At 36.7% G+C, this 13,051-nt stretch overlaps 1 pseudogene; it reads right to left on the minus strand.

Annotated features, from left to right (window-relative positions):
• Positions 1 to 8,290: 8,290 nt before the first annotated feature.
• On the minus strand, positions 8,291 to 11,834 carry LOC149174208 (pentatricopeptide repeat-containing protein At2g03880, mitochondrial pseudogene; annotated as a pseudogene).
• Positions 11,835 to 13,051: the final 1,217 nt, after the last annotated feature.

Raw genomic sequence — 13,051 nt, forward strand, 5'->3', positions numbered from 1 at the left:
TTGAGATATCTTGTATGTCTTATGATGTCACTAAATCTGGGTTCAAAGTAACGTTATGTAGCATTATGTTTTTCTTTTTGTGGGAAAATGTCAAAAACTTCTTTTTCGTATTTAGGATAAAAGGCCCTAAAGTTTCCATCCAAGATGAGCCCAAAACAATATCACTATCGTCAAAAAATAAGGTTTTCACGGTGAATTGTGAGATAAAAGTATAACCCCCAATACTTAGTTGTAGATTGTTTATGTTGTATTGTTTGTTACTTGTGTCAACAAAATTCGTTTTAATCATATTTGATTTATGAATCACTAATTTGTTAACAAATTTAGTACTAACATCATCACTATCTTCAGTAGGACTGATATAGATTATAATATCTCTTACTGCGGGTGATCCTTTGACTTTAAATAGTGTACTAACACATTTACTAAAGGTTTTAGGAAATCTTCCTTCCTTTATTTCTGAATGAGACTCCATTTTTGCCTTCGATCAAAATTTACTATTTACGTCTTAATAGTAGCTTTTGAAAATTGTATTACTTTGTTTAAAGTATAACCCTTCTTTTTCAACCATATAATTTCCTAGAGTGAATGTGTATGTAGCTTGACCTCCCTCTTTTTTTTTTTAACTAGAGATACTAACCTTTATACTTTTTAAAGAAAAATGCTTTATGACTTTCTTTAATAAAAACCTAAAATTTTATATAAACTTTATGAAACTATATATATATATATATATATATATATATATATATATATATATATATATATAATGAAATATTTCAACACTTTTTACTATAATTTTCACGGCAGGTAAATGAAAGGATGGACTGTATGGATTGGTCGACAACCCAATTGAAAAGATACGACTGTATGAAAATATGTGATTTTACAGATGGGTGTAATTAGCATGAAATGTGTGTGTGCGTGTGTTCAAACCAATTTAGTGCCCTGCCCTCTAAAGCGGTGTTACAACGTAGAATGATGGTTGGTTTGTTGATCACTGGCGGCTAGGAAAAATATTTGCAAACAGAGAGAAAGGCACTATAAGTGTGGAAAGAAAAATCAGCTCTATCACAAGATAAAATTTGCAACATTTGGGTTGGCAATGGGTACGGAAACAGCGACAAGGGGTGCCAATCAACGACTTCAACACCATGTGCTTGCTCCAATGACTATGGTGGCTACAAATGACGTTGTGGCTATCCGGTTTGGCTGCGATTGGTTGGGTGAAGCGGTCAGTGGTAGCGGATGACAATGACACAGGTGTTTCTTTTTTTCGACACAAATGTTTTTTATTAACTTCTCACTGCGAATGGCGGTGGCGGCTTACACTGGAGTGCCAATGCTATGGTTGGGTAGAGTCGAGCGCAATGGTTAGTTTGTAGCAGCAGACAGTGTTATAAAACCAGCGCACAAAAAGATAGAAAAGATAGATCAACGCCTTAGAATTCAACCTCTTTGAGGGGGCAACCTCCTTTACATTACACAAATGAATGACTCTTTGATGATTCAAATGACAAAATCTCCTTTCTATATATAGGAGTCTAAGGAGTCACAATATAACCTAGTCGACCTAACAATAATAATATAAAGGCACAAAAATAACAATAGAGGGATTCTATGGGGCACAGTAATAACAATATGGGGACAATAGGGGCACAACAATATTAATAAGAAATATAACTACAATAGTAATAGGATAATCATTAGTATTATAGGGACCTAACATGCCCCTCTCCTTCAAAAAAGTGTTGTCCTCAACGCTTGAATAGTTATGGATGCTTTTGTATAAAATTCTTATCCTCCCATGTGGAATCTTCAGCGGATAAGTTCTTCCACTTGATGAGATACTCTGAAATTGATCGATTTCGTAGCTGTCGAGTTCTTGCTTCTGTGACTACTTCAGGTTCCAATATAATTTTTCCTTCCTCGTCAAGTTCTGGCAATATTGTTTGAACTGGGAGCTTGTCGCCTATAACCTTCTTTAAACATGAAACATGGAAAACTGGGTGCACTCGAGAAGTTGCAGGAAGCTCTAATTTGTATACCATAGTACCGATCTTTTGCAACACCTTGTACGGACCGTAATACTTTGGTGATAATTTATTATCCTTCTTAGCTTGCTTGAGGGACATTTGTTTATATGGTTGTAGCCATAGGAATACCCAATCACCTACATCAAAACTTCTTTCACTGCGATGTTAATTTGCCTGTTGTTTCATTCTATTCTGCACCAACACGAGGTTATTCTTTAAGACTTGGAGGCCTTGTTAAGATAGTCTTCGGCAAAATCACATAACCAATCTTTTGTCGACGCGTTTCGAACCAACCAGTGTGGTTCATCGTCAGGACAAGTTGAAGAACCAATCCGGCTTAGCTAGATTAAATAGAGTGTGCAGAGACTCCAACAGCTATAATGCTAACGGCTAATTTGACCTAATGAACCTGGTCAAACTACTAAAATAGTTAATTACTATTTCTAGAAATAGTTAAAATAGGTAAATAAAGGAATTCATTCGTTAATTTAAAAATAAATAGATTTAATATTATTTCAATTAATAGAATCTATAGTATAATACTAATATTTTAATTAGAATGGTCATTATATAATATATATTAAATGATTTATTATTATTTATTATTTAAATAATTGAATAATAATAAATTAATTTAAAAATAGATATATTATTAATATTATTTCAAGTATTAAGAGAATCTATAGTATAATATTAATATTTTAATTATAATGGTCATTATATAATATATATTAAATGATTTATTATTATTCAATTATGATTTATTTACCTATTTTAACTATTTCTAGAAATAGTAATTAACTATTTTAGTAGTTTGACCAGGTTCATTAGGTCAAATTAGCCGTTAGCATTATAGTTGTTGGAGTCTCTGCACACTCTATTTAATCTAGCTAAGCCGGATTGGTTCTTCAACTTGTCCTGACGATGAACCACACTAGTTGGTTCGAAACGCGTCGACAAAAGATTGGTTATGTGATTTTGCCGAAGACTATCTTAACTTGGAGGACTTGTTGATGCTTGATGTGATGTTCCACTACTTGAACCTTAGAATTTTCTCTTAAATATGATGTGATGGATGGTCGCTGATATCCATAAAGTGCCATAAATGGGGTCATTTTTGTTGTTGTATGGAAGGAAGTGTTATACCACCATTCAGCCAGAGGCAACTGTTTGACCCATTGTCTCTGTTTATCAGATACAAAGCAACAAAGATATCCTTCCAAACATTTGTTTACTATCTTAATTTTCCCATCAAATTGAGGATGATAAGATGAGCTATGAGCTAACTAAGTACCGATACAAGAAAATAATTCTATCCAAAAATTTCCAGTGAAAATGGGATCTCTGTCACTTACAATAATCTTTGGGTTTCCATGTAGCTTTTGAATTGTTTCCATAAATGCAGTAGAAACTGTGCTGGTTTTAAATGGATGTGATAATGCACAAAAGTGTGCATACTTGGTAAGTCTGTCAACTACCACCATGATGACACTCTTTCCCTCAGACTTGGGTAAATCTGTGATAAAATCCATTGAAACCTCCTCCCAATGTTGGCTTGGAATGGATAAAGGTTGTAATAGACTCGGGGTCTTAATTGTTTCAACTTTATTTTGTTGGCAAACCAAACATTCTGCCACAAACTTTTGAATATCCGATTTAAGGCCATCCCAAAAAAAATTCCTTCTTAACCCTGTGGTAAGTTTTTAAAAATCCCGAGTGCCCCCCTAAGGGAGAAGTGTGCAATTCCATAAGAATCTTTTGTTTGAGTTGGGAATTCTTACAGAAGTATAAGTGATCTTTGTACCATAACGAATCATTTTGCCAGCGAAATGTATCAGATGTACTGGAATCTTGTTGTAACTTTTGAATAAGTGCCTACACTTCTTCATCATTCTTCCATTCCTCCCTTGCTTCGTTTATCCAATCTGGTTGGATAATAGAAATGGAATCAGGTTCTCTAATGAATCAGGTTCCCAAAGGCGAACATAATGTTGGATATTATCTTTTAAAGTCCCTATGAACACATCAATCCTATGCTCCTCTGGAATATTTTTTACCCCTATGTTCAATTTTTGGAACTCTTCAATGTGCTCTATTATTGAACCCTTTTGTTTGAGACTTATAAATTGGCTAAAAAAATTGTTTCTTTTTGTATCCTCATAATGTGTTGTCAATTCTTCCGTAAAAATTGCCCAAGTGATAATTTGTTTACGAGAGCAAACCCATTGATACCATACAAACTAATTTGGTTCCAAATATAAAGTTGCAATACGTACATTTTGTGTATTTTGCACATTATTGAGATCGAAAAATTGCTCCATCTATAATATCCATGTTGCGGGATCCTTGCCCTCAAACTTCCTCATATCGATTTGTGGAATATGGTGGGTCTTCGATCCAACATTAGAGTTTATGAAGTCATGATTAACATTCCTTTTGTTTGCATCATGAGTTTCATTTACTACCCTTTCACCATTTGTAAGTATTTCTTGTAGAAAATTTGTCAAATCTGTCTTCAAATCTGCCATCTCTGTCTTCAAATATGCCATGTCTCTCTTCAAATTTGTCTTCAAATCGTCCATCTTAGCATCCACGCTCTTTATCTTAGATTCTACGCCATTTATCTTAGCTTCTATTAGCTTTTGTGAGAGTGACATTTGTTGCACTTAGTCTTGTAATTTTGATATATCATGTAGCATTTTTTCCCCTTCTTCATGAGTCATGCTAGAGCTTTCAAGTTGCTTACTAGGTGTTTGCATTCTCTTTCATCGGGGCATCAATTATTGATAATAATGCTTTACTATGCCCTTTGAATTCCTTCAAAATAATTTTTCAAACCAAGCTTAAACAAAAATTTAAAAAAATCTACACACCTTTTTTTACTTTGTAGGAGCTCGATATTGCCTCTGATGTATCTCTGTAATTTCGGATCATCGATTTCTGAAATTGCGACCTACAGTGGCCCTCTGTGTCCTCTTTCCAATGCCACCAGTATGATCCAAATTGGATTCTCCAAGGAAGAGTTATGCCAAATCTCCCATAGTGACCTGATTATAGACTAGTTCAGTAGAGCGAACTTGTACGACATGCCACGTGTCCCTGTTTCGACCTTTGGCTCTGAAAAATATATACAAGAAACTATAGTTCGCCCTCTTTCTATACCTTCTTACGAAACTTCAATCCGATGCTCAGAGAGAAAGTTATGACGATTTTCCCCAGGAGTCTGCAAAAAGACCAACTTCCTCAGATCATATCTCCGCAAATATAGCGCGAAAAGCTCTGAAATTCGGACCCAAAGTTTAGTGCGATTTCGTCTCAAATGGGTTTTCACTTCTGAAACGTCGCAGAAAAAAGTTATAGCTAAAATGCCACAATGACCTATTTGGAGCAGTGAAACCCTATAATCCAAAGCTCCGATTCCAAATGTTATGAAACTAGCTTACAAAAAAATAGAAAAGATAGATCAACGCCTTAGAATTTAGCCTCTTCGAGGGGGCAACCTCCTTTACATTACATAAATGAATGATTATTTGATGATTTAAATGACAAAACCTCCTTTTTATATATAGGAGTCTAAGGAGTCACAATATAACCCAACCGACCTAACAATAATAATATAAAGACACAAAAATAACAACAGAAGGATTCTATGGAGCATAGTAACAACAATATGGGGACAATAGGGGCACAACAATATTAATAAGGGATATAACTACAATAGTAATGGGGTAATCATTAGTATTATAGGGACCTAACAGATGGACTGGATGACAACAGAGGAAGGGAGTCAGAAGATAGTGTGTTGCACTCTGGTAGTTGCTGACGGTGAATCGTTTAGTCAATGACGGTGTCGGTAACACTGCAGTTGTAACTAACAACCGCATGTGACTTATATTTATTTTATTTTTGTTTTAAATTATTTTTTATATAATATTGTTTTTTAAATATATAGATATATATGTGTTGTTTTTATTTATTTTTATTTTATTTAATCCTTCGCGTTTTTTTTAAGATATCTTTCTTTTTTTCTTTTTCTTTTTTAAATACCTTTTTTTTCTTATAATATATATGCTCTTGCTCTATTTCATTTTAATCTTCTTTCTGTATTTTGTTTTGAATTTTTTTTCCAAGTTTTAATCTTGAAGTTTTTTTTAATATATGATCCTTTTTTTTGTACGGCCAAAGACATAAAATGACGAAAACCAACAGAATGGAGAAACTCCAACTATGTAGTGAAACACTTGACCACACGACAACAAAGTTGACGGAAGTTGATGACCAAGGACAAGGATCAAATTGGCTTTGTGCAATGATTGAGCATCCAGAAGATCGAATAGTTCTGATATCAATGCAACGAACAATGTTCGTATATTCGAAGGAATGCTCTGATACCAACGTAATGAACAAGGTTCATATACTTAGAAGTTAAATACTCTAGAAGACTTGGAATATGAAGATCTCCATTGAAGATACAAAAAATTATATATTAAAAATGTATCAATGAGAATCTGATGTTACTAAGAGTGAGGGTCTGCTTATATATCCTAGGCAAGTGTACCTCTATGAACGGTCATGTCTTTAGGGACATACCTCTTCATTAACTAATTAATCATTACTTATGATGTGTTATTATTACTTATATTTACATCTATATTTTATTCATAACACTCCTACAGAGATGCAACGCCTTTGAAATGACAAACTTTGATCTCTAGGCCCAAAAATGTATCCGATAGTGTTAATAATAAATGAAACCTTCTATTAGACAAGGAAAATCAACAATGCAGTAAATCCACAAATATGGTTCTATATCCCTCTCATTTGTAGTTCCACTAGTCACTGGCAGCCATTAAAACTAGAATTAAAACATGAATACACAATGCACAGTTACATAGAAATCTCAGAGCACTTCAAGACACAATGTACAAGAGCACTTCATATGGACTCGGTTTTTCATTTAAGCAATCTCTGGTACAATGCAGCGCTTGGCTCTCTATGCATCTTCCTCTTCTAGCCAACAAAATCCATTTCAGAATCGGAAGAAATAGGGAGAGCTAGGGTAATGGGTAGGCAACCGGGCTAACCTTTCGTTTCCCATCCCTCAGGCTATTCTCTCTTATATTATTTTGCTCTTTCCATTTAATTCTCTATTTTCACTTTTGTCTTATTCATTTTTTACATTTGCATTCTTCCATAGTTTGTCTAACCTTCATATATTTCCGAATTAGCTGTGGGCACTGTCTTACAACCATTTGTTAATTCAGATCCATTTCAGATCAATCAGGGACATGCAATACACAAACGTTTGACTTATCGTGCAACAAACCGTTCCAAGTTTAATGATATAGTTTTGTTTTACTTGTCCCAAGCCTTACTGGCCAAATTTGGACGTTGTGGCTGTCCAAAATTGCATTCAAGATAGCTGGTTGCCTTATAGTGAGTCTACTTAGAGATGTGTAGCGTAACTCTGGAATAACCTGTTCGGATCAACAGAAATTCAGTTACCACAACAATACCTGAAAGGATTTAAATAATATTTATTAAATTATTTCTTGAACACTAATATAGACAAGGACGGATAATATGCAACCACAGCTAACGCCTAAAACATAATTAACAAGAAAAGTAGCTTCTATTACTTATCTGCAATGACCAAGATGGAAACTGGACTTCCTTGAAATGGATTTCTCGCAGTTGGTGCACCAGTGCATTGCATATTGGTAATTATAACCAACTTCATTGTGATACTAGTATAATAGCATTGTCAGCCAAAACAATATTTCTCAGTCAACTATCCACCTAAGACCATATATACAGCCTGCACAATGGACTTGGTATTGATCACAAGAAAATACTCTTGTTAGGATGATATTATTCATGACCCTTCTTGGTGTGCCATTCCCTCCAATAGCTGGTTAATGTGTTTCAGATGGCCCATGTGCTTAAGTAGCTAGTTGCTTTCTTAGATTTAGTTTTTTGATCTAAGATATGCTTCCACACTGTACGTTATTTTTTTTCTGATGTACTTTTTTAGTCCCATTGACCCATTTTTGGCCATCTGTTGGACATAAATATGATTATATTACCTTATCTTACTATTGTTGAATCAGTTGACTGCCCGAGAGATATTCCCATTGCCTCCTGCCAGAATCTGTATTCAGCCAGAACTAGTGCCTCAGAGTGTACTCAAACTAATCAGAGTGGTCAATTAATAGTTATCCAGAGGCACGCTTCCTTGGAGTGAAAGACATGCCTAAACATCATCCAAGTATTGTTTTGCCTAACTGCAATGTTAGACTCATATTTTGCCTGTGAATACCCCCTTTCTGGTATGCAGTAAGATTATCAGGATGTGGCATGAAAGTTTTACAACAGTCCAGAATACTTGGAACAATCCAAACTACTTCGAAGGTCATCAACCTTGCACAAGCATCCATACACACATGCCTTGAAAAAGGTCATATCTCAAAATTATTCCCAATTTCGTCTCCGCTTATAGCGAGAGCTACAAGAATTTGCCCATATGTATCTTAATTCTCATCCAACTCTGATTAAATTTCTCTTCTCCTTCTAGACAGACCTCACATTGTCCAGAATAAATGTTGTCTTCACTTTTTGGCTTTCAAACTAGGAAATTTGTTGAAGAAAGTCAGTGGCTTGCATAATTTGTTTGCACCTGCACAGCCAATAAAGAATCTTCCACTTCACATGATACTTGCAAAGACCGATATATTAAGTAGCCTTATACTCACCTAATGAGAGATATGCATAAACACTCGATGTTTTCCTCTGCATCACCAGTAATCCCGACAAGAACAGAACCCATCTTTGAAATGATGAAAACGATTGATATCACGCACAACAATCTCCCTCTCTGCAATCTTAGAGATAAATTTAGCAGCATTATGGCAGTCACCACACACCCGAAGGTTTTTCATAACCTTAATGGGTGTCCCAAAACGTGTGCTGATAAGCCCAAAAGCAATAGCAAGTTTTTCACTGTGGTAAGAAAGAGAATCTTCTTTTTGCTCCTCTTCCAAATCAAGAAGCACAAAATTAGTATTTGGTACATAGCCTGCCTCCTCCATCTCCCTAGTCAAAATTTTTAGCCTTGCATAGATCTCCTGTGTTTTTGGATGTGATCTGTCTCCCACAACAAAAGCATGCATCCTATTGTTTGCTTCAATCCAACTACATCCCGGATCCTTTGTCAATCCATTGACTTTCATCAATTTTCTCAGTTTCGATGCCTCATCCCACTTGCCAGTAGCTGCATAGATGTTGGACAGCAGCACATAAGTCGCTGTGTCTTCAGGTTCCAATTCAAGAAGACACTGTGCTGCACGTTTTCCTAGCTCCATATTTCCATGAATTCTACAAGCAGCAAGCAAGCTTCGCCAAACCACAGCATCAGGTTGGAATGGCATCTCGTTGATGAAGTCCTGTGCAATGTCCAATTGCCCAGCACGACCAAGTAGGTCTATCATACAAGCGTAGTGATGCACCCTCGGTGCTATCCCATAATCTCGGCTCATGGAATCAAAGTGGTAACGACCTTCATTCACTAAGCCCACATGGCTACATGCAGTGAGAACACCAACAAAGGTAACTTCATTTGGCTCCATTCCTTCCTTTTGCATTTTGTTAAAGAGTTCAATGGCCTCCTTCCCGTATCCATGCTGAGCATATCCCACAATCATTGCATTCCATGAAACCGTGCTTCGTTCAGACATTTTATCAAATACTCGGTAAGCATTGTTTATGCTTCCACATTTCGCATACATGTCAACCAGCGCACATTCCACAAAAACATTCGACTCAAAACCGGGTTTAATGATCCGAGCATGGACCTGCTTGCCTTGTTCAAGGGCTGCTACACTGGCACATGCACTTAAAACACTCACAAATGTAGACTGGCTTGGCTTTATGTCCACCGCCTGCATCTCTCCAAGTAGTTGGAAGACTTCCCTTCCACGTCCATGTTGGGCATATGCTGCAATTATCACATTCCAAGAGACAACATTTTGTTTAGGCATTTTATGAAACACTTTGAGTGAATCTTCTAATAACCCACATTTAGCATACGTGTCAGCAAGAGCATTTCCAACAAAGATATCTGAATCAAAGCCTGTTCCGATGATTAAGGCATGTGCCTGTTTGCCGAACTCCAGAGCCGTTTGACTAGCACAAGCACTGAGAACACTTGAGAAGGTATACTGATTAGGCTTCCAACCAGACCACCGCATTTCCTTAAAGAGAGCCAAAGATACCTCCTGATCTCCCTGCTGGGCATGTCCTGCAATCATTGCTGTCCACGAAACCAAATTCCGCTCTCCTATCGTGTTGAACAATTTGCAAGCATCATCTATGCTTCCACATTTTGCATACATATCAACGATGGCATTGCTTACAAACACATTTGATTCAAACCCGGTTTTCACAATGTGTGTGCAGAGCTGTTTGCCATATTCAAGATTAGCTAAACCCGCACATGCACTGAGAACAGTGGAAAAGGTGAACTGGTTCGGCTTCATCCCTGCCTGCCGACTCTTACAAAATAGATTCAAAGCATCCTCACCATGGCCATCCTGGGAATATGCACTAATCATGGCAGTCCACGAAACCAAATTGTGGTCAGGCATTTTGTCAAACACTTTGCCTGCATCACCAGTGCAGTGACATTTGGCATACATGTTAAGGAGTGCATTCCCAACAAACATATCAGACTCAAGCCCTGCTTTGATAACGTGGGAATGGACCTGTTTACCTTCTTCTACTTTCACAAAACCTGCACACGCAGCGAGAACACTAGCGCAGGTGAACTCATTGGGTTCCATGTTTTCTCCATGCATTTGGCAAAACAATCGCAGAGGCTCGTAGAAGAGACCATGTTGGACATGCGCAGCAATCAATGCGGTCCATGACACCACATTTCTTTCAGGCATTTTGTCAAACACTTTGCCTGCGTCTTCCAAACAGCCACATTGGACATACATGTTGAGAAGCTTGTTATTTATAATGATGTCCTGTTCAAGCCCACTTTCAATAATTTGGGCATGGGTTTGTTGGCCATCAACAAGAGATTGCATATCAACACTTCTCTGGAAGAGACAACAATAGATATCAGGGTTTACGTCAATCTCTTGTCGATTTGTGTGATATACAGTGCCGAGTCTTTCATACGCCTCGGATTCATTAACAGCTGTATACGGGGACGAAAACCTGCTACTTGTATTGCTAACTAGATGCCCAGCACACCATTGGCTTTGAAGGATACCAGATTTAAAATTATATGAAGGCATGTGGTGTTCCAGGGCTTGTTTTGGCTTGAAAAAAGCGGCACAAATCAAGTGATGAAGCTTCCGGTTCATGCCTTCCCTTTGGCTTGGTTGGTTCAATGCAATGCAGTGGTTTTGACATGCTCTATGATTCCAAGTTAATTAAATCAATTATAATTTAAAATCATCCTGACCATCTCCAATACAATTCAATATGTAGCAGAGATGCGAACAGATCCTTAACGAGGTTTGCTCTGTAGACAATCTATTTGGGAATCCAAAATTGTACAGAGGGAACAACCACGCAATGTGCACCATGGCTAAAAAGCCAACTGCTTTCAGTGATGCTTTTGTGTCCCTAGGTATATATAGTGACCCCGACCTGCAATAAACTCTGGCTCTAATTTGGACCAAATGGTATTTTTTGGTTTTTTCCTTTCAATTCGTGAATTTTCTGCAGGATGACGTTTGGCGGTGTCATGGGAGGCTTCGATCCCATGTTTTGGCGGCGGGTTGACATGGTGAGAGCCTTAAGTTGTCTGCACGTGGTCTTGGGTTTCCAGGTTGGGCATGGGCTAAAGTGCCATTGATTTGCATTTTTTTTTTCCTTTTTTCCTTGTTTTGTTTTTGCACGCTTTTCAACGATTTTATATTTTTGGCACTTCATTCCTTCGTATGATGTCATTATCGAGTTTAGGCTTTATATCTATATTATAAGAAAAAAAATTCTAAGTTTAGGCTTTATATCTATATTATAGGAAAAAAATCAGTAATAATCCTATCAAAGAATATTTGTCGACATGTTTCAAGTTAATTAGTGTGGTTATCGTCAAAATAAGACGAAGAATCATATCATGGAAGCGGATTAAATAAATAGATATATATTTCCAACCACTATAAAGAAATTACTACTTTTCTTTGGGTTAAAAATAGGTGAAGAATTAATTTAATCATAATTTAAATAATTAAGTCAAATGTATATAACTAAATATTAATATTTTTTTCATTTTTCTTACATCTTAATAATCAATGTAACTCTGTAAAGTTTACCATGGAGTAAGATGTTAATGGTTGCCTACCTTTCCTTGATGTCCTCATTTCGAGGAAGGATGATGGTTCTTTCTCCCACTAGGTGTTTCGGAAGAAAACTCAGAGTAGTGTCTTCATGCCAAGTCTCATGATTTCCCTGCTCAAAAGCTAGTTTTTCTCAACATGTTAGCTACATGTGCACTAAGGATTTTTGACAAAGACCACCTTTCCAAAGAGAAAACCCATCTCCTTAATGTCTTTGTTAATAATGGATATAGTAGGCAACAAGGTCTTAAAGCTTTCCTCAAAGCTAGCAAAGGTCCTAAGGTTAAGAAAGACCCCAGTGATCGTAATTCAGGGGTACATCTCCCTTTCATCCAAGGGACCACAAATAGGATTGTGAGAATCTTGAGGAAGCATAATGTTCCCTCAACCTTTAGACCCCTCAACACCATTAGAAGTTCCTTAAAATCTGTTAAAGACCCAGTGAACCCAATGGATATGAAAGGTGTTTATGTTATCCCGTGTTCTTGTGGAACCTCATACATTGGTGAAACTAGTCAGTCTATAAATCAGAGGATTAAGGAACATGCAACTGACATCAAGCATGGGAGGACTTGCTCTTCAGCTTTGGTTGAACATGCTAAGAAGACAAAACATCATATATGCATTGAGGAGGCTAAGGTTATTGCGAAGATTTCTCATTTT

This window comes from Pinus tabuliformis, chromosome 4_1, assembly GCF_031772625.1.
Source record: "Pinus tabuliformis cultivar Carrire ecotype Pingquan chromosome 4_1, CPIR1, whole genome shotgun sequence".
Lineage (NCBI taxonomy): Eukaryota > Viridiplantae > Streptophyta > Pinopsida > Pinales > Pinaceae > Pinus > Pinus tabuliformis.